We start from the raw sequence: 22680 nt of genomic DNA, 5'->3' as shown, positions 1-22680 counted from the left end.
GAACGAACCAAATTAGAAAACTGCCTCAGCAGTCGTCGTGCTGGCAGGTGCCTTCGTAAAAACTGGTGCCTACGCCAATTCTAGGGATTAGTTGCCAAGTGGACCCCAGGCTCCCATGAGCCGTGGCAAAAATGCCGAGATAACGCGAGGACGATGATGACAACAACGAACATAGGTTTAAAATGCACTTTAAAAATTTGTAACATCCGGATCTGAACCCCTAGTGTACATTTATTCAATAGCGTGACGTGACGTACCTACGCGTTTGCGTTAAGTCTCATTTTATATGGGATTTAGAAACAGCGCGCCATGCGGGACGTTTTGGAAACTAAAAATCCCATACAAAATGAGACTTAACGCAAACGTGTACGTCACGTCCCGCTATCGATTAAATTTACACTAGGGGTACAGTTTACGTTAGTTTATGTAGCCTCAGATACCATAAAAAATACAGTGAACGTAAAATAATGTTGTTTTTGCGTGATTTAGTTTGTTTTCTAAGGTGGACCAATATAAACTAATTTCAACCCTATACCCTTGAGAGAATGGACGAAGATCGGAACGTAAAAAGAGCGTACCTGGGTCGCCTAGCAGGAGGACGTCCTATCGGACGCCCTAGGTATCGCTGGAGCGACATGGTGGAGGCGGATCTGCGCGAGCTTCGGGTCGACAATTGGGGAGAGGTCGCACAGGACCGAGAAAAGTGGCGCTGTCTTGTGTCGGAGGCCAAGTATCATTTTGGGTCGCTGAGCCAACGGAGTAAGTAAGTAATATTTAAAAATTTTAATTATACCTAATGAGATAATGCTAAAATTATACTTTAATGAGAACGAAACTCCGTTTGTATGGGAAGGTGAAATTCAGCCGAGCTTGCCGGGGATTCTTAAATATGGCGATCCGATCACGATTTTCCTTATAACTGATGGTCCCACAGGGAAAATTGGGAAAATTGAAAATTCCTCCCTATAAGGAAAACATAGAGATTTAATATACAATCTGTTCTGGTGGCTGATTATCTCAAGATTGCTTCATTGTGTTTGTTTTATTATTCATTTACTTACTGATCAAATTTCAGCCTGTTAAATTTAATTAAAATTGATTTCTTGTTTGTATTTCATTTTTCACGTTTTTGGGGTTCCGTACCTTAAAAGGAAATCATACGGTATGAAATGTTTCGGATCACGTGTAGTGAACAGTCTCTGTGATAATAAATAAATATTTTACACAAATTGACTAAGCCCCACAGTAAGCTCAAGAAGGCCTGTGTTGTAGCGGAGCTCCCTGAGCACGCAGTGGTTAAATAACACAACACTATTTAGGCATATTAGAATATATATTGAAGAACGTATATCTCATTGTAATACAGCGAGGAAATGCTGCCAGTATCTACGGCACCATGCCGCAGGGGGATATTTTTTAGTATTTTATTTTAAATAATAAATAAATAAATATTATAGGACATTATTACACAAATTGACTAAGTCCCACAGTAAGCTCAATAAGGCTTGTGTTGAGGGTACTTAGACAACGATATATATAATATATAAATATTTATAAATACTTAGATACATAGAAAACACCCATGACTCAGGAACAAATATCCATGCTCATCACACGAATAAATGCCCTTACCAGGATTTGAACCCGGGACCATCAGCTTCGTAGGCAGGGTCACTACCCACTAGGCCAAACCGGTCGTCAATTTTAAGTTTAGTATTATTTATTTTTAGATTTAGGTTTTAAGTTTTATAGTTTAATTATGTTTTATTTTCAAATTGAAATAAAGTATTTAACAACAAGATCGAGTGACGTCAAGCAGACAAAAATTAGAACATAGGCGAAAATACAAAATTCAAATAATATTATCATAGACATACATCATCGTAAGCCAGTACAAAACTAGTTCATATATAAATAATAAGTATATACACATTACATTGAAAACCAAATCCAACATGTGTTGTGTTGTGTTGTGTTGATAATATTTCTTATAGTGATCAATTTGATAAGTATCATCAAACGAATTTACTTCACGAAGTCCAAGAATAATCGAACCGAAATCTCAAAAACGTAAGTAATTCTAAACGCTTGTGTTCAACAAGCGATTCGACGCAATAGTGTCTAAAATATGTTAAATTTGAGTCAGAATCTAATGATTTCAATTAGAAATACACCGCTAAATTAGTAATTTGATTTAATTATTCTTCTTACTCGCGTTGTCCCGGCATTTTGTCACGGCTAATGGGAGCCTGAGGTCCGCTTGACAACTAATTCCAAGATTTGGCGTAGGCACTAGTTTTTATGAAAGCGACTGCCATCTGACCTTCCAACCCAGAGTGTAAACTAAGCCTTGTTGGGATTAGTCCTGTTTCCACGCGATGTTTTCCTTCACCGAAAAGCGACTGGTAAATATCAAATGATATTTCGTACATAAGTTCCAAAAAACTCTTTGGTACGAGCCGGGGTTTGAACCCGCGATCGCCGGATGGCAAGTCGCACGCTCTTACCACTAGGCCACCAGCGCTTTGCTTTATAATATTTAATGACGATTTTTTATAGGTCCATGTAATAACGTAAAATTAAATAATATATAAACCTACAAATAAATTAAAACTAGTGTCTCTGTGAGGTGTAGAAAAACTATTAAATCATAGAATCTGGTCACAAAATTTCACGAGAATCGGTTAAGAATTGTAGATAAATGTTGAATGGTAATTACCAGGCCAGTATCATGCCAGATTCATGGAATACAAATTGACTATAAGAAACGAGAGCGAAATCACTAAGTCAATCATTTATCACTAATCACCTAATGATGGTTGATAAACGCAGATTTTATAGAGTGCTTAGATTCAGAGTAAAAGGCAAATTTCTTCAATAGGAAACACTATTTCCTAGAGGCTGGTGGTTTTTCTGGGTCTGCAAAGGTCTGAACATGAAAATAGGATTATTATCATACTTACGAAATTTTAGGACTATTCTAGAGATTTTGAACTGTGTCCTAGTTCAGTATAGCTCGCTATAATGTTTGACTCACTCGAGTAAGACATCGGAGTAGTAAGGCAAGTTTAATGAAGCTAATTAGGGCATCGTTAACTATTTAATGTGTAATTAAGAGAAGGCCTTCGGAAACAGGGAACTTGTGGAAAAAAGTTTTTTTTTATAAAGGACGCTTAGCACAAGGAATGGCGTATATTGACCCGCCTGTTAATATATTTCTGCCACGTAATTTACGTGCTGTCCCACTCCCACCTATCGAAGGTAAAGAAGAGTAGAATTTCCAGGTACCAAAAAGTGTCCGTTAAGAACCTTAAATAGGTGGTGGTTAAGATTAGTTCGCGTAGCTACCGTATGGCGCTAGTTGTAATCTGAGGCGTAATGTACGGCTACGATGATTTTGGCCCGATATCACAATACAACTACCATAGTTATAGTTATTGTAATTATTTTTGACCTATTACTATACTTTATTGCACAATAAAAATATGTACAAATGGCGGACTTTATGCTTTAAGGCATTCTCTACCAGTCATTCTTCTTTTGCATGTTTAACCATTGGTATTTTGTATGTATTATATTATTTTAAATAAATAAATAAATATTATAGGACATTATTACACAAATTGACTAAGTCCCACAGTAAACTCAATAAGGCTTGTGTTGAGAGTACTTAGACAACGATGTATATAAGATATAAATATATTAATTTTGTTGATTATTTTTGTTACCTGTCGTTATTGTTTCACCGGATGGTCTCATCGGAAGATCAGCGCTGGAAGTCGCCAGCAACCAAGCGTCACAAGTATGTCAACCTCGGCAGTAGTTACATATTTGTGGCGTTTGAGGTGAAACTTGAAACCCTGGGGCCGTGGGGGCCCAGCGCGCGCCGCCCCTATATGGAGTTTAGCAAAGCGCCTTATAGAGGCTTTGGGTGAGAAGAGCTGGCCTGTATATCCCTCAGCGGATAAGCATTCCTATCCGGAGGGGCAATGCAGCCAGCCTTCAGGGCACCCTACCAAGCGTTCATGACTTGGGTCAATTTTTTTATTTATAAGTCGTTAATTTTTGTGTTTCATTATGTTTCTATCAATGTTACGTTGTAAACTAGGCGTTATTGAGATTATTCCGGTTTCCTCACGATGTTTTCCCTCACCGAAAAGCGACTGGTAAATATCAAATTATATTTCGTACATAAGTTTCGAAAAACTCATTGGTACCAGCTGGGGTTTGAACCCGCGACCTCCGGATTACAAGTCACACGATCTCACCGCTAGGCCACCAGCGCTTCTGTGTTTCGTTGTAGGGCAAACCTTGGCTATTTGGTGATACATAGTTATTCGGTGATAGTCAGTTTTATTGTCTTGTAGCCAAGTTACCTGGTAATTTTATGACTTGGAACCATATTACACCACATTAGCCACATTCGTGCTATTTCTTAGACATCGTTTTAAGCAATAAAATTATAGAGCAACTTGGCTAAAAGACGATAAAACTGACTATCACTAAATAACCAAGTATCACCGAATAGCCCAGGTTTGCCCTACATTCCATAATAGTACCTATATTGTGATACAAGTGTGCTACGTTGGTCATTACACACGAGGCGATATTGTACGTGCGAGCTGCAAGCGAGCAAGCAATAAGAAAGCCGATGTGTGTAATGACCAATGCACACGTGTTTAACGACGTTTTTCAACAAACTCGCGAGGAAAAAGAAGAAACTTTCATAAAATTGTTAAAACAGTTAGTATGCAGTGTTGCATCTGTCATACTGTCTGCCGCCCCTCGCCCCGCCGACGGCGGCCGACGCCCCCCGCCCGCCAGTACGCGTTGTAAAATCTACTCGACCAATTTAAGAAGGCTCCGTTTCCATACATATTATTAGCAATCAGTTACCTTCTTATGTCACTCAGATTCATTCATTACCTAACAAGTGCTATAATATAATGAATAATAAAACCGGCCAAGAGCATGTCGGGCCACGCTCAGTGTAGGGTTCCGTAGTTACTCTTCCGTCACAATAAGCTAAACTGGAGCTTAAAGTATAGTAAATTGTTAACCAAGAGATGAAACGGTACCTTTCACGCGAGTTAAACAAGTAGGCAAATTTGCATAATCAGTACCTAATTAAAGTAAGTCTTTTTACTATGAAGGGGAAACTTTTTGCGATAACTCAAAAACAGCTAAATGATTCTTTCCGCTATAGTTTTCATTTAATGTCTTTCTTAAGCTCTACTTCCACGATTTTGTTCATATTTTTTGGACCTATGGTTCAAAAGTTAGAGGGGGGGGACACATTTTTTTTTCTTTCGGAGCGATTATCTCCGAATATATTCACTTTATCAAAAAAATGTTTGTTGAATACCCCTATTAGTTTTGAAAGACCTTTCCAACGATACCCCACACTGTAGGGTTGAAGCAAAAAAAAAAATTCACCCCCACTTTACGTGTAGGGGAGGTACCCTCAAAAAAATTAAATTTTTAGATTTTATTGTACGACTTTTTTGGCTTTATTGATTTATATATCCATGCCGAATTTCAGCTTTCTAGCACTAACGACCACGGAGCAAAGCCTCGGACAGACAGACAGACAGACAGACAGACAGACAGACAGATAGACAGACAGACGGACATGGCGAAACTATAAGAGTTCCTAGTTGACTACGGAAGCCTAAAAAGCACGCGTGTTTAATATCGAGGATTGTAAGCCTAAAAGCGGTTCAATAACTTCCACGTTACGGGCAAGTGTGTTAAAAATTCCATTTAAGGTTGCCGTTACTTAAACTGTTTGTAGGGTTCCGTAGCCAAATGGCAAAAAACGGAAACCTTATGGATTCGTCATGTCCGTCTGTCTGTCCGTTTATGCCACAGCCGCTTTTTTCCATTTATTCTGATTCAAAACATTCCTCGAGGCCATTATTACGAGTAAGTAAAATTGATGTATGTTCCCCAATTATTATTCAAAGTTTCTTAATTAGTATCGAATAACTACGTTAAACTTTCATGGTTTCACACATTATCGTAATAAGTCATTTGTCACAACTCACAAGTTTTGATGTTCTAATGTTAAGGTGCAGTAGGTTCAGAAAATGGATTAAAAAGCGATGGTGGCCGACTTGACGTTCGACTTTCAATTCGTAGGTCGCGGGTTAAAACCCCGGCTCGTACCAATGACTATTTCGGAACTTATGTACGAAATATCATTTGATGTTTACCAGTCGCTTTTCGTTGAAGCGCCACCAGCGCTTTGTAAGTTACGTAATTCCTTTTAGAATTACCATCACCACGAACTTCCGGTGATCATCTTGTATTTATAAATATTCATAAATAATTAAAGTCCTCCATAGCTGGTCCGGAAAGTTTGATTGTTTCTACTTAAGACACCGGACATCGGAAATCCGGAACTTATTAATTTAAAAAAAAACGATTCTTTTAGAAAGTTTGCTGTTACTTAAACTGTTTTTAGGGTTCCGTAGCCAAATGGCAAAAAACGGAACCCTTATGGATTCGTCATGTCCGTCTGTCTGTCCGTTTATGTCACAGCCACTTTCCACTTTTTTCCGAAACTATAAGAACTATACTGTTCAAACTTGGTAAGTAGATGTATTCTACATATGAACCGCATTAAGATTTTCACACAAAAATAGAAAAAACAATAAATTTTGGGGGTTCCCCATACTTAGAAGTGAAACTCAAATTTTTTTTTCATCAAACCCATACGTGTGGGTTATCTGTGGATAGGCCTATAAAAATGATATTTAGGTTTCTAATATCATTTTATTCTAAACTGAATAGTTTGCGCAAGAGACACTTCCAAAGTGGTAAAATGTGTCCCCCCCCCTGTAACTTCTAAAATAACAGAATGATAGAACTAAAAAAATATATGATATAGATTACCATGCAAACTTTCACCGAAAATTGGTTTGAACGAGATCTAGTAAGTAGTTTTTTTTTAATACGTTATAAATGGTACGGAACCCTTCATGGGTGAGTCCGACTCGCACTTGGCCGCTTTTTTCATTATTTTTTACGGTACGATCACGTTTGAAAATAAAGATATGGACGACAAGGTGCCAAAAATATATACACCTTAATATATGGGCAATATAGTCGGGTATACATATTTTTGGGATTTTGCTCGTATCGATATTTTCAGACGTGGCTGTACTATACTATAAGTAGTTCTTTTTGTTTTATATTATATATATCGTTGTCTGAGTACCCATAAGACAATCCTTCTCGAGCTTACTGTGAGGCTTAGTCAATTTGTGTAAGAATGTCCTGTAATATTTATTTATTATTATTTATTGATTTATTTTGTAGCAGGTCAGCGGCGGGACCTGCATTTGTCCCTGATAAATTTGACTTATGGATTATGTTATAGGACCAATCCCTAATTAGCGAAAATAAATTGGCTATTTCATATATTGAGGCATATCAAATGCTCATTGTACTGGTCCACTAATATTATTTAGTAAAATTAAGAATTATTAAACATTCTTACACAAATTGACTAAGCCCCACAGTAAGCTCAAGAAGGCTTCTTCTTCTTCTTTCCTCGAGGCTCCCCTAAACAGTGGATGCCCAGAAAGCAGCGGTGCTGACATCCGCAGAGACGTGGCTTGTGCTAGCGAAATGCGAAAACAACAGACTGACCCACGCCATCCGCTGCACGGCCATAACCTGCCACCCGTCCGCCTTAAAAGCCGCAAAAGTCTTACCAGGTGTACCAACCCTCTGGTGGGCGAACACTCCGATGCTCGCTGCTCACTTTGGCGGAGGCGGTGCCCACCACCAGACATATATTATGTGCCAGTGTCGGAGCATTTACCATCTGGCCACAAAGAACCATGGCCCATCTGGAAGGCGATGAACAGGCTCAGGTCTCAGGTTGCCCGTTGAAAACAGAGCATGGTCGAATGGGGACTGCTTCGTGGCCACTCTATCCAATGTGCTTGCGACACTGCACCACATTCCAGTGCGCACGAGCTGGATTGCCCCGCGTGCCCCCACTCGTGCTCTGAATCTGACCAGAGAGATGCCACGGTCTGCAAGAAGGCTTGTGGCATGGGTACTCATGACAACGATATATATAATATATAAATACTTAATTATACAGAAAACATCCATGACTCAGGAACAAATATCTGCTCATCACACAAATAAATGTCCTTACTGGGATTCGAACCCAGGACCATCGGTCACACTAAGAAATTATTAGGCACAAAAATTGGGTCACAAGTTTTTTAAAATTTCTAGTCAGCCTTTTCTATACACCCTAAAGCAATAAAGATAGGTTTTTTATATAGAAGTTTCCATACAAACCGTCCCTTTTTATTTGCCTTTCTCCACTGTCGATGTTGGCCTATCATCGGCACAACTATCCTGCGTCCATTGACCCGGAAAACCGCGTTAGCCGCCCGACCGGACACGGGTTCGAGTCCCGGCAAAGAAACCACTTGAACCTCGTATTTTAATAGAATATTGTAGGGTACACTTTATTCTGAGAGTTTCTCTGACCGATCTAAATAGGTAAAAAACTTATCTAAGGATATAGGAATCGGTACAAAGATTGTAGATGAAGCAAATATCACGATTTGTATTAAATCCAAGCGAGCCGACTTTTAACCACCTACTGTGAAATCCAAACCGATTCAAACACACCGATGCCGCTCCTCCGCCCCGCTACAATTCAACTGTCTCGCTCATACTCATAGATTTTATATCTACGGTCTCGCTCTCTCATTCCCCGCTCCCTAAAATCACAAATCGATTCACATGAATTACATCGATTTTCTGACAGACAAATGATAAAGACTGACAGTCGTCGGACTTCGGACCGCCAACATCTCCTGAGGATGCCTCGTAGAGAGGCGAAACACATGTCGAGTTTAATACTCGTACTTTCGGTGGTGGATTGTTATATTTATTTGCGTATTTAGTTTTGCGGTGGGAGGGTGGGAACATTAATTGCATGTAAAAATACGCAAGTATAACGGGTTAGCACTGATTGACTAGCATGTTATCTTTTCGCGGATTAGCAAAGTAACATTTTGTATTTTAATTGATACTGAAAAGCCATATGTACCAATACCTATACGAGGCCTAGACGTTAGTGAGATGACGATAACTCATTGCTGGTGTACTACTTTATTACCTACATATGACACAAGTTTCACATGATTATCCACCTGGTTTCTTGAGCTTAATAGTCGCCACCAACCCTCCCTTTATAGCGACCCCATTCCTCACACTAAGTTTACCTTAAGTCATTAACATATAACTAAGGACGAGCCTTACGGGTACTAAGAATGGTGCTAGTTCAGTGGTGTCACTCACGAATTCGAGCCAATCGTGCAGTCTAACGCATCTAATTGCGACCAATCGCACGCGCGATGCGAACTCATCAACCAATCGTGTTGTGATGTGAGACTGCGCGACTGGCTCGAATTCGTGTGCGTGACACCGCTGTACTGGCCCCATTCTCATTGCCCGTAAGGCCCGTCCTTAGATATATATGTCAGTGCCTTAAGTTCACATTACCCATCAACGATTTCCTCAGGTCACTGTTCACTCTGAATACTGTTATAAGTACGTTGGTCACAATCTACAAGAGACACCTCATTATTCTAATAACACCATAAGAAAAGTCCTTAAATTGATCCAAAAGCAAATATCACAACCTCCTTTTCCTACTGTCGTTCGGAACTACCCTCTTATCTTCGCCCAAAAAATCACAATAACCTAGAAGCGGTTATTTAACTCAAACATGACTGCTAGCGCCATCTATTCCATGATGTGGGCAACTATTAGCCGGTTCGCGATATTCGCGACAGAGAGGCAGATGTCAAAATTTCAATTTTCGTGTTAGCCCTCTGACCTTCGCATCAAGTTTGAAATCGTAATCATGAACCATTTCACTCGGAATCCTTGTTAAATAAAGTTGGTACGTCAAAACGTCACGCACAATGACCAAATCAAGGTAAATTAATTATTATACGGCTAAATACGCTTGTTTGTGTATACAGACGTAATTGCTTTGCGTAAGTACTTGTATAAATTATGCTTGTATTCAGGTACGGAGAAGTAATACGTAGTGGAAATATATAAGTACCTATCAAAATTTTAAGCCAAAATGGTTTTCTTAAATATTCGTTTTATTTTTAAATCACAGTAACGCTTCATCACACTTGCTCGAAAAAGATCTTATTTTAGTCAAGTATACTGAAGGACAAAAATATGAAATTCAAATGCAAAAAATACAAAAAGTAATATTTGCATACAAATCCGGGGATCGAACCCGGATCGTCACTGTTACTATCTGTTGTTTTTCTAAGCGGCTGTTTGTCAACTGCGCCATACGGATATACGTAAGTAAGCGAAATTATGCCACTTATTTTCGTGTAAAGAATTTAAACAAAAGAGGGCCGTGATGGAAAAATCTTACACTTTTTTCGCCCAGCCCCCATCTGATAAGGAACTCCATAAATAGTGGGGATTCGTTTAAGAACACATTCAGTATGGTGTACTAATTAGAAAAAGTAGAAGATTTTTTTTTGAAGCGTAATATAATATGTTTTGTATGGGGCAGGTCGTCTATGTCGGCCAACCCTCCCTGCAAAGGTCAAAAACATTTCGCGTCAAAAAAAAATCTACTACTTTTTCCTACTGGAACACCATACTGAATAGGCAAACAGATCCCCAATTTATTATTACAACATATATAATTCCAACACATTACAGTACATTTTCACCAGACCCGAATGGCCCGAATATGTTTACCTACTTATAAATATTTCTAAATCGTGAACGTCTGATCCAGACGTACGTAAGTAACATGTTATCTAAAATCCAAGACGTTTGGTATTTGTGCAAGGAAATTACGCAAGATTGGGTTCAAATACGATGTATAAGCATTTCCTCTAGAGACAGTAGCTTGATAAGAACAGTATGTCAACGCTTGGTACAGTCAGACCAAGATAAGTTGGCAGCAATTTTAGTAGCTCAGTCAGCGCAAGTTTTATTTTATACGTCCAACTTCTATGAAATTATGACGTTTACTTAACACTTGCACTGGCTGGACTATCAAAATCGCTGCCAACTTATCTTGGTCTTTCTCTATATTCGCTTCCTGCCTACAATACGGCCGCATCTCAAAATAATAGGGAGCGTGCATGAACTGTAGGAGGCAGCACAGGAGCTGTCAGATTTTTGGCGCGAAGCGTAAATGTGATGTTTATTGTTCTGATGTAGCCCACAAGATGGCAGAACCTACTATGCACAATAAAACACTTGACGTGTAAATGTGATGTTTATTGTTCTGATTCAGACCACAAGATGGCAGACCCTCCAACGCGCACGGTCCCTATAGGGATGATTCTATACATTACATTGAATAAACAATATCAAGCTAATTTTTGCGCTATCGAATATTTTAAAATCAACAAAATCTCATATAAAGATTTGACGCCCACACATGGAAGCATAAACATGGACCAACTAGGCAATTCGTTCAATTTTTTTACATGTATCTTTAGTCCAAACAGAAATGGAAATACTTATGACTTATGAAGACCACATGGTTTTTTTTGGATAAAAGTTAGTGTTCTTGCAGGTGCCCCTTACTGGCCGATTTTTAATCCTTTCAAACCATAATTGACAACTTAGTTTACTGGCTGTATTCTCCATACCGCGCCCCACCCCAACGGGTAAATACAGCCATACCCCCCCCCCCATACCCTGATTACGCCTATTTGAGATTCAACGTATTCAGGTTTTAATGTTATTTAGAGTCGGGATCGAAGTTTGAAGCTCTTAAAACGGATTGTTGAGCTGATTGGGTACGAAATACGAAATAAACTTCAGTTGAAGCATGTTAAAGCCGTTACAGACAGGCGTACTAGACCGCGTCCTTGGTCCGATCAAAATATCTCTTTCTCGCACTTATACATAGAGTGTACCAAGATAAGTTGGCAGCGATTTTGGCAGTCCCGATTATACAAGTGTTATTTTTAACGTCAAACTTCGATGAAATTATGAAGTTTACTTAACACTTGCACAGGCTGGGCTATCAAAATCGCTGCCAACTTATCTTGGTCTGACTGCGTCTTTAACGGACGTACGTCGGATCATCTTACACACGATCGAACAGAGGGCCTACCGCAAACCACGTTCGACGTGTTGCCTCCCTGTCACAGTTACGTACGAATTCACAAGTGTGTCGACACGTCGTCAGGCCTCGGACCGGACTAAGGTCGCGGTCCGATACGTCCGTCTATAACGACTTTTATGGGTGCACATCGCGAAAACGAACGCTTACGTTGGCTTTCGAACTTTCTAAGAATTATCAGCGGTTGTTTTGACATACAGACTGCATAGCTATCCATTTTTTCCTCTTTTGTTTTTAATATTGTGTGTGATTGGGTACAAAAAAAATCACAATAAATAAACTTCCATTTGTTTTTAGTTGAATTTAAAATAATTGAAAGCTCAAAAACATTGCCACACTCTTGATTTTCATATTTCCGGAAATTGGATTTGACGACCGCTGCGTAAATTAATTTATCTTCAGGAAGCAAGTTTATTATTATTTCAATGGCGACGCGATGCACGCAGAAATATTTATTACAGCGAAAAGCCATTGCAAATAAAATTAATTAATTAATATGCATTCATTGCTTAATAATGTCATCATTGTTCCAGTTGTCTACAGTCGGCATTAATAGTAACAGTAGTATAAATAGTTCAGAGCATAAAAATAATATCGAATAATAATTCAGTTCTTTAAAAAAAGGCTTTAGCTATAATAACCATCAAATAATACTCTAATATTCTAAGCTCTCTTACCCACAAAATATACTAAATACCTAAAAAATAAAGTTTAAAATTATAGTAGTCTATTTGTCACGACTGCACTTAAAATTGTATACAAAGACCGGATTGTAGTAGTAAATGATCACCAAATCTTAGCGAGCAATTTAATGCGCTATTTGTACCTAAATAAACCACTATAATTTAGGTTTAAGATTCTTTACTCTCACTAAGAATTTGACAATTCACTTATATGAGAACTTAAAACTACACAAATACATTTATTTTGCATGAAATTAGTGAAAGAACTAAAGACATAGAGGGTATTTAAACATACAGTAAAATAAAATCTGCCAATACATTTAAACAAAACAAGGTACAGGTACATACAACAACAATAATCAGCATGACATGTACTTATGCATATCACCAAACAAAGTATGATGATGTATAATGATTAGGTTAGGTTAGAACTGCAACGCTCACAGAACCGCACTGCTACTAGAAAAGTCAGTTAGGTTAGATTAGAACTGCAATCCTTAGGGTGCCTTTCGACCAGAGATGTGCTATACTCGCCGAAAGGCACCCTTACAGAACTGAACTGTTACCAGAAAAGTGGGTTAGGTTAGGTTAGAACTGTGACCCTCACAGAAACGAATTGCTACTAGAAAAGTCGGTTAGGTAAGGTTAGATTTGCTACCTTTAGAGAACCAAACTGCTATCAAAAATGTGGGTTCGGTTAGGTTAGAACTGCGATCCTCGCAGAACCGGACTGATATCAGAAAAGCCAGTTAGGTTAGGTTAGAACTACGATCCTTACAGAACCGAACTGATATGAGAAAAGTGGATTAGGTTAAGTTAGAACTGCTATTCTTATAGAACCGAACTACTACCAGAAAAGTGCGTTAGGTTAGGTTGAAACTGGTACCCTCACAGAACCAAACTGCTACCAGAAAAGTGGGTTAATTATTTAAGAGACGTATAAAGCTCAGACCTATCACCACTATTTCATATTTAACAAATTGAACACATATCATGATATCAGTGAAAGAATAAGGATCAAAGTCAAATGGCGTTCTAAAAGTTTTAATTATGTGTCGAAAGATGGCAGTAAATTTACGTCATTACAAAGTTTTCTTTGACAATACACTTTTATTTCAAATTCTCTTTGGTATATATAATAATGAGATCGCTGTGGTGGAATTAAATTGTACAATATCTGATCTGGGTGCTTAGCCAACGTGCCAATCGTTAACGCTCCGTCGCGTAGCGTAGTCATCTCTCTCTATCACTCGTCAATATTTGTGCGACAGTGGCAATTTCGTTGCGTTCGCTACGGGGCGTTTACGATTGGCACGTTGGCCACGCACCCAGTAATCACACTTCAAAATGTGACATATATTACGTAACGACTATTTATGCTGGTAAGGCGTACATGGTAGGATCAACTAGATGTGCTACACGCGTGCGCCCATAAGGGACAGAACATAACGCAATGCGCAAAATTAAAAATACGTTTTAATATTCCTGACAACATACCAAAAACAACCTACGTAATTTGGTCGGGTTATTTGTTGCCCACCATAAGCCATACTAAAATTTACGGTGGGATTAAAAAAAATTAAACTGCGACAAGGACAAACAACCTTCCTATCTTCAAACCTTCAAGAAAAGAGCGTACTCCCATCTTAAAGGCCGGCAACGCACTTACAACCCCTCTGGTGTTGCAGGTGTCCATGGGCGGCGGTATTCGCGTACCATCAGGTGATCCGTCTGCTCGTTTGCCTCCTCTACCATAAAAAAAAAACAATCATAGCGCTTTCTCTGCTACCCCTACTGAAAGTTCCATAAGATCATCTCGTTCGGTTATCTGCCGGTTCTAACATTTCATCTCTATACTTATTGTACCTCTATGTGGTAAGGTAAATGGAGGTTTAATCTGTAAGGCATGTGATTGGATACGGTTCTGAGAAGTGCCGCGATAAATTGGTTCCGCGGTAAATAGGTTTGCACTAGGTAATTAAAATACATGCTCTTATACTGTGTCAAGAGAAAATAAAACCTGCACTGATAGGATAATAGTTATTTTTAATACAGTTGCTCAAAAAGTGCTACATTACGTAGCTGTTTAGCGTGCGGAAAGTTGTATTTCGCGAACTAGTACTTTTTACTTTTCCACTTGTTCCAATTCATGACTACTTATTGATGAGTGTTAATGTTAGTTTCCTTTAAAATTCGTAATCAACATAAAAACCTACTATTAATGTAAAAATAATAAATATAAGCATATTTCATATTTTATTACTTACCTCTTCATCAATATAATACGTTTATTATTTAATATTCAATATTGAAAAACCGTTCTTAATAAGTTGTCTGAATGTCCGGAATAGCTGCCGAAACGCCTGTCAAAGCAGAGGCGTTTTTTTTAATGCAAGAATGTTTAAGTTTCCAAAGGCATATTTTTTTCATAATGTTTTCATACAATTTAAATATACGATACACACATAATCGTTAATAACGATACTGAGGTAATAATAGTATAATATTTTATATTTACAATTGTTTCTGTCTTATAGAACATGCATAAAAAAGTACTTGTTGTTTTTCTTATTTTTCCGCAACTGTATTAAAAAACGTCGTTCGATACACGTGCAGAAATGTCATTCTTCAAGTAATGACATACTTTCCGCACTAGCATCGAAATGTACTATTGTTTTACAAGGGGGCAAAGTTGTTGTTTAACCGCTTGTGCTAATATTGATATCCGAGCAAGCGAAAGATTCCAAGAAGTGGAACTTACTCGCACGTCTATATCTATCACAAACTTGATACTCGTTAGTTTCCTTAGAACTTCTTTTTTTTTTATACTACGTCGGTGGCAAACAAGGATACGGCCCGCCTGATGGTAAGCAGTCTCCGTGGCCTATGTACGCCTGAAACTCCAGAGGAGTTACATGTGCGTTGCCGACCCTAAACCCGCCCCCCCTCGTTGAGCTCTGGCAACCTTACTCACCGGCAGGAACACAACACTATGAGTAGGGTCTAGTGTTATTTGTCTGCTGTTTTCTGTAAGGTGGAGGCAGGTGGTGGTGGAGGGGTGGGGAGGTGGTCATAGGCAGATACCGGGTGAATTAAAATATGAGATTGTGGAGGATTAAGGGAGACTTCTTCTAAGAGAAGACTTGGTCCACATAATTATACATTAATATTAAATCAAACACACCAATTCTAACTCTGCTACGTTGTCACTTATTGGAAATTCATTATGGTTTTTAGGGTTCCGTACCCAAAGGGTAAAACGGGACCCTATTACTGAGACCCCGCTGTCTGTCTGTCCGTCTGTCCGTCCGTCTGTCACCAGGCTGTATCTCATGAACCGTGATAGCTAGACAATTGAAATTTTCACAGATGATGTATTTCTGTTGCCGCAATAACAACAAATGTATAATATATGTAATATTGTGTAAGTATGTATTTATTAATAAACATGTCCTGGTTTTCTTATAAATCAATTTCAATGTAAACTGCACATTCTGTTGTATTCTGCTTCGGTTCTGTATTTATGTTCTGTGTTGTTTTGTGTTGTTTTACGTGTCAATGGGTACACTGAAAGTCAGCTTCGCAACACTACTGATGTGCTGCGACACATGCTGAGTGTTATCCTTTTCTGGAACCACCCGCGGCACTGTAACTTCTAATTTACCTAGATTTAAGTCTATTTTAATGTTGTTGTGTATGTGTGTTTCGAATAAAAGCATCCATCATTCATTCATTCATTCATTCAAATACTAAAAAGTACGGAACCATCGGTGGGCGAGTCCGACTCGCACTTGTCCGGTTTTTTATAACTTAGGTGACTGAGTTTCACATAGCATCAAGTCTTCCCAGTCGTCCCTAAAGTTTGCTTATTCAGATGTTAAACTAGACTGTTTGTTTCAGGCGGATGGGCGTCACCAATCTCCAAAAATCCAGTCGCCTCGACCCTCCCCTGAACGCGCCGCAGGTAACCACCTTTTTTGATCATCACCACAAAAGTAACGAAAATCGAATCCCAGCCGCTCTGAAGACCCAATAGACCCAAAGCATTTATTGATAATGCTTAAGCTAAGAGCGTTCTCGTCTCCTAGCCGGAACAAGAGTCGGGGCTCTGGCTCCATGTATTGCCATCCCCCAACGCTTGCTACCAGTCTGCGACTGGGAGTTAAAACTAATTAGCCCCACCGCTGTCGCTGTGGGTCCAATGTTGACGAGCTGGGCCACTACGGTTTGTCCTGCCATAGAAGCGCGGACCGCGCCATGGCTCCCTGAACGTTGTCATCCGGAGGGCGCTTGCCTCCGTTAGCGTGCCGGCCATCCTTAAGCCGAACGGTATAGCGCCACGAAGGCAGCTGCATCAAGGCACCTGGGGATGGCAGTCATTCCGTGGAGGCTGGGGAGGCCGCTGTGTGGGACGCCACCAGCGTTGATACGCTCACGCCGTCCCACCTACAGACGACCTCCGTTAAAGCTAGCTGCAGCTACAATCTTATAACAGAACAAACGGTGTATATAAGCTGTCTTCGGAGAGCGGCGCAAAATTGCGCGTGTGACCCATTTTAATATATTATATCTAGGCTTAGGACTTTTGGTAGCATACCTATACCTTGGTTCTAGAATCCATGGATTCACAAAATTTTATTTTTTCAAAGTTAAAGTAAATATTACCTACATGTATATTAATATGTAAAAATTACGTAAATGCTAGTAAACAGAGTAATCGATTCGGTTAGGAGGATCGTTTTTGAACCATAAATTTTGTTTTTGTTTTTTTTTTTTTCCATCGTAAATAATGTATGTATGTATGTCCCTTTATTGCACATAAACATAAGACAGACAAATTAATGTAGGTATTTGAATAAATATGTTTTGTTAGATACAGTTTTTTCTCAGATCTATATTTAATAAGATATTGGGGTTCTTCAGTATATCTCGGCAAATATTGATCGGAGAATAGAAGTGAACATAACATAACACCCTCATTTAAACACATTCTTTACTATGATAAAACAGGATTTTTTTTTTCATTCAAACCCTCTATCCCATACTTTTTATTTAGTTCACCATCATTAACTTAATTTTGACATATACATATACATGTAATATTTACTTTGACTTTGACTTTGAAAAAATGTTTTGCGACTCCATAGATTCTAGAACCACGGTATGCAACATAAAGTCCTAAGCCTAATTATATCTTATCGACCACCTGGTCAAGTTCGTAGAAAACCTAAGTCTAGAAAAGAAATCTATGGATTACATAATTTATTATCAAGTTTTATTTTCACTGACTTCGATAAAACGCATCAGCTTTAAGTCTTTATTATTATCTGTCTCTAGTAACTGATGTAGGTACTCCGAAATCGCATCGACCTATCCGCTCCATCTCCTATATTTTACAATATTATCCCAAAACCCCGCAAAGGGTTACATAATGGGGGATGTCATAATCCAACACGACTGCGAGGAAACGACAAGGGGTACATGACATACGGACACGTATATTACGTGACGTAATACAAGGTCATTTCATAAACATTTTTAGGCTGATTTTTATTTTGTTTTAGTTTTTTAGGGTTTCGTAGTCTGGCCGTCGACGAAGCGAATAAGGGTCTACAAAAATCATTTTTTGGTAAAGTTAATATTTTCGGAAATAATTATCCCGAAAGAAGAAAAAGGGGGGGGGGCGGGCTCTAACTTTTGAACCGTGAGTTCAAGAAATTTGAAAAAATCCTGAAACAAAAGCTTATGATCGGTCAAATCGTTTTTGAGTTATTGCAAAAAATCTGTTGAAACCTCCATCAACTCCCCGAAATTTTAAAAATCGGTTGACGTTTTCCTGCTACTTTTATAACCTTTTACCTTCCTATAATCTAATCTTATTGAACCAACCAACGGCTCAACATAAACGGCTAAAAGTGGTTAGGGTACACTCCACGATGTAATCATTTAAATGAGTGATATAGCAATATATCACTCATCCTGATATAGCAAGATATCACTCATCCTGATATAGCAAGATATCACTCATCCTGATATAGCAAGATATCACTCATCCTAATCTGACGCGGCCAAGTAACTAAACAACCCCTCTTGGGCTCCCGGACTTTGATGTTTTATTCGAAATGAAATGTCAATTCCAAACAGTCTGATCAAATGTCGCAATATTAGTCGTAACATGCTGTTCCTGAATACATAGAGTTTATAATATGTAGATAAAGCAGTGTATAAATATTATAGGACATTATTACACAAATTGACTAAGTCCCACAGTAAGCTCAATAAGGCTTGTGTTGAGGGTACTTAGACAACGATATATATAATGTATGTAACTGTACATAATTATACTTTTCTTAGCAGTCACATAATAGTATTTTATAAAATCGTGATATAATAGAGAGCTTTTTAGTCAAGTGCCGTGTATAGGCAACGAACCTTGCTGAGTTGCCTAAGTAAGGTACGAGATTGAAAAGCATGATTATATCACTATTGTATACAATATTTTTTTTCTACGAGTTGTCTATAATACTCTTTTTACTATAACACCTAAATACCTAATTAATGATAATTAGGAAGTATCTCAGTAGACCAAAATGTAGCACAAAAGACCTAAACGTGACCCGTAGATTTGAAGTTTTGCCCAGGGACGCTGAAGTCAGAGCTCAACCAATTAGGCTGAAGTAACCATTTGTGACGAACAAGACTGGCACGATTTATCAACGCTGATTTTTTCCTGCCCAAGCTATTTGTGAAATTAAATTAGCCCAGGCAATGATCGGAGTGAACCGGCAAATGAAAGACATGATGGAGTCCAATTTGATTAAAAGTTTTCGCCACTCATTCCTTTACGCTGATTTTCTTTGGTGGTTTTATTTGAACGTTGAAAATAGTCGTGATGTCAGATTCCTACTGTTCATAGATCGAACTAAAGTATGCTTCGTTTTTTTTGCATTAGAGAAAAGGTAAATAATCTGACGTGTCTTTTTATTAAAAAACGCTTTTTGAAAATCAGTAAGTATTACATAAGAAAGAAAAATAATGTAAATTATCGTATATGATTTGGTTACATATTTGCCGTGACTTATTTTTTAAAAGTGTTTTTCGATAAAAAGACACGTCAAAATCGCTTACCCTCTTTCTAATGCAAAACAACGGACTATAACTATTATTTAATAGTACATTGTGCAACGAGGGGGGTAAGTGAAATTTTGGATACGAGGGTGGTAATTCCCGACAGACGCAGGCTGGAGGGAATTAAAGCCCGAGTTTGCAATATTCTTACTCCTTCAATATTCTTCTTTCTTCTTTATATTTTCTTTTCTTTTTTTTATGCTGAAAAACGAATTGTATGTAAGGTAGTTAAAGTCTAATTAGACAATGCATTATCAAACCATCTATTTAAACATGCCACGATTTTCACCCTGCGTAAAAATCGAGATAGAAATCGAGGTTTCCTTCTCGAAGTTTTCCTCCTTCAAAACTTAACCAATTGTAACGAAATTTTGGGAACGGATCTAGAAATAAATTGTATGTCTGACTGTTTTGATATTTGCATTTATCGTTGCTGATTTTGTATGCAAGGCGTCTGTCTACGGCGCATTTTTGGACGTTTTTAGCGCTGTTTGAAATAACCTAGTTCTTATAAAAACTAGAATATCATATTAAAAATATTCATCTAGGGACAAATCCAGAAAGGAATATGTCGAGAACGTTTCTATGGATAAATGACGGCTATTGCGTTTGCTCTTAATAGCGGGTTTGCAAATAGCCTATACTTGGTTCTGATTGGGCATAGCCGATATATTTCGACGGTGAAATGAATATGCAAAAGGCCCCGAATGAGCATTTTAAACATAAGATGTTCATGTTACAGTATGCGAGAGATTTTCAGCTTTGCGTATTGATAATGCTTTAGGAGTAATAAACGAGGGAGGATTGAATAAAATGGATCTCTCGAAAGTATCCTTTTTGTCGATAAAATCAGCATTTTTACTTGCTTGTATAGCGTTTCTTCGTCAGCTGTCCATCACCCAATGCCAGAGCCCAACCAAGGTTTCCTCGAGCTCTAACCTATCCCCTCCATTCACCAGCTCGTCAGTATTGCCAGTATTATAATTCAAGTTTCCCAATCCCATTTAATGCGACTTAAATAACGCTAATAAAATGTTGCCGTGTATAAAACATTAATTCATCTAATATTTTTAGGCAACAAGATTGCAAAATCATGACACTTGTTATTAACTTGCTATGTAACTATGTATGTTTGTACGGGTCAAATCTTGTAAGATAAATTTGACTTTCTGATTTCCGGTATGTAAGTCGGGTGACAATGCAATATTATGGTACCATTGAGCTGATCTGATTATGGAGACAGGAGTACCCACAGAAGTGGCCCATAGATAAATACCTTAAGACTAGCATACATTTTATGAAAATATATTTTAAAACTAAATACATTACAAATCACATTAAGTATTTCACTGCGGCATAAACTATAAATAAATAAATAAATATTATAGGACATTATTACACAAATTGACTAAGTCCCACAGTAAGCTCAATAAGGCTTGTGTTGAGGGTACTTAGACAACGATATACAACGTGTCCCAAAACTCAACGATAAGCCGGCACCAGAGGATGGAGCTGCTTATGATTAGTCGAGAAAAAATAAGGAAAAAAATATATCTCAATTATTTTAGAAATTACAGAAAAAAAATGAAATTCATTGAAAATCGACATCCCTAATGGTATTTTTAACGACCATGTCTACAAATATTCAAATATTACTGTTTTTTATTTTGTTTTTGGAAACTTCAGTAGCCCTGCTATCTAACACAGTTCTTAAAAATACCAAAATACATGTAGTTTTTACACAAAAAATAATCAAAATTCATTTTGTCCCTACAATTTTGAAAGATTGTTTCTTACAGTCCACTTTCAATCATCATGGTGTAAAAAAATAGTATCGACACCACTATGGCAATTATTTTCAAAAGTTGACGCAACTAACCAAGATTCCAAAATGGTATAATACTTTGGGAAACCTAGTCACAACAAAAAACAACGAATTTTTAAACAAGAACCGACATTTTTAAATGTTGATATTAATCACTTTTGAAAAGGGTTGTTGTTGCAAGTTTTAAAATTTCAATGGAAAATGTGGCTATTCAAATCTACGGAGCAATGAAAATCCGCACTTGATGAGAGAAGACAAATCTCAGTATCAATTCAAGGTTAACTTATGGACGGGCATCTTAAATGGAAATGTAATTGGACCCTTTGAGTTACAAGGAAACCTTAATGGTGATGGCTATTTGACCTTTTTACAAAACGACTTGCCTGAATTATTAGAAGACGTGCCTTTACGTGATTTACAAAACATGTGGTTTCAAAATGATGGTTGCCCAGCTCACTATGCCCGTGCAGTGCGAGAATACTTAAACCAAGAGTATCCAGGGCGTTGGATCGGGCGACTTAGTCCTATCTTGTGGCCACCCCGTTCGCCCGACCTGAACCCCCTGGACTTCTTCTACTGGGGCTGTCTTAAAGACAAAATCTACTCAAAACCCATAGCAACATTGGACGAGCTTCGCCAAAAAATCACACAAGCTGCGGATCATATCAATGGTAGAAGATATGCACGACGGATAAAACGATCATTTCTAAGGCGATGTCATGTCTGTATTAATGCCGGTGGCAGGCAATTTGAACATTTACTGTAGTATTAATAATGTAGTAAATGAATTTAAAAAAAAGGAAAAAAAATTGTACCATTTCTTTGCATTTATTCAACATTTTTCAACAACAAAAATCCTTTTTTGGGTACAGTAA

At 38.1% G+C, this 22680-nt stretch overlaps 1 protein-coding gene across 1 annotated transcript in view; it reads left to right on the top strand.

The window, feature by feature from the left end:
- The window catches only part of LOC133529948 (uncharacterized), a 276394-nt gene that overhangs the window by 103082 nt on the left and 150632 nt on the right, over positions 1–22680 (top strand). Inside the window, exon 3 of the mRNA XM_061867733.1 lies at positions 16753–16816. The gene's annotated coding sequence lies outside the window, so the exon portion shown is untranslated. The remainder of the gene's footprint in view (positions 1–16752; positions 16817–22680) is intronic.

The sequence above is a fragment of the Cydia pomonella genome, chromosome 22 (assembly GCF_033807575.1).
Source record: "Cydia pomonella isolate Wapato2018A chromosome 22, ilCydPomo1, whole genome shotgun sequence".
NCBI classification, from domain to species: Eukaryota; Metazoa; Arthropoda; class Insecta; order Lepidoptera; family Tortricidae; genus Cydia; species Cydia pomonella.
Note: the sequence above shows the minus strand (reverse complement) of the source record. Positions and strands in the feature narration are given on the sequence as shown.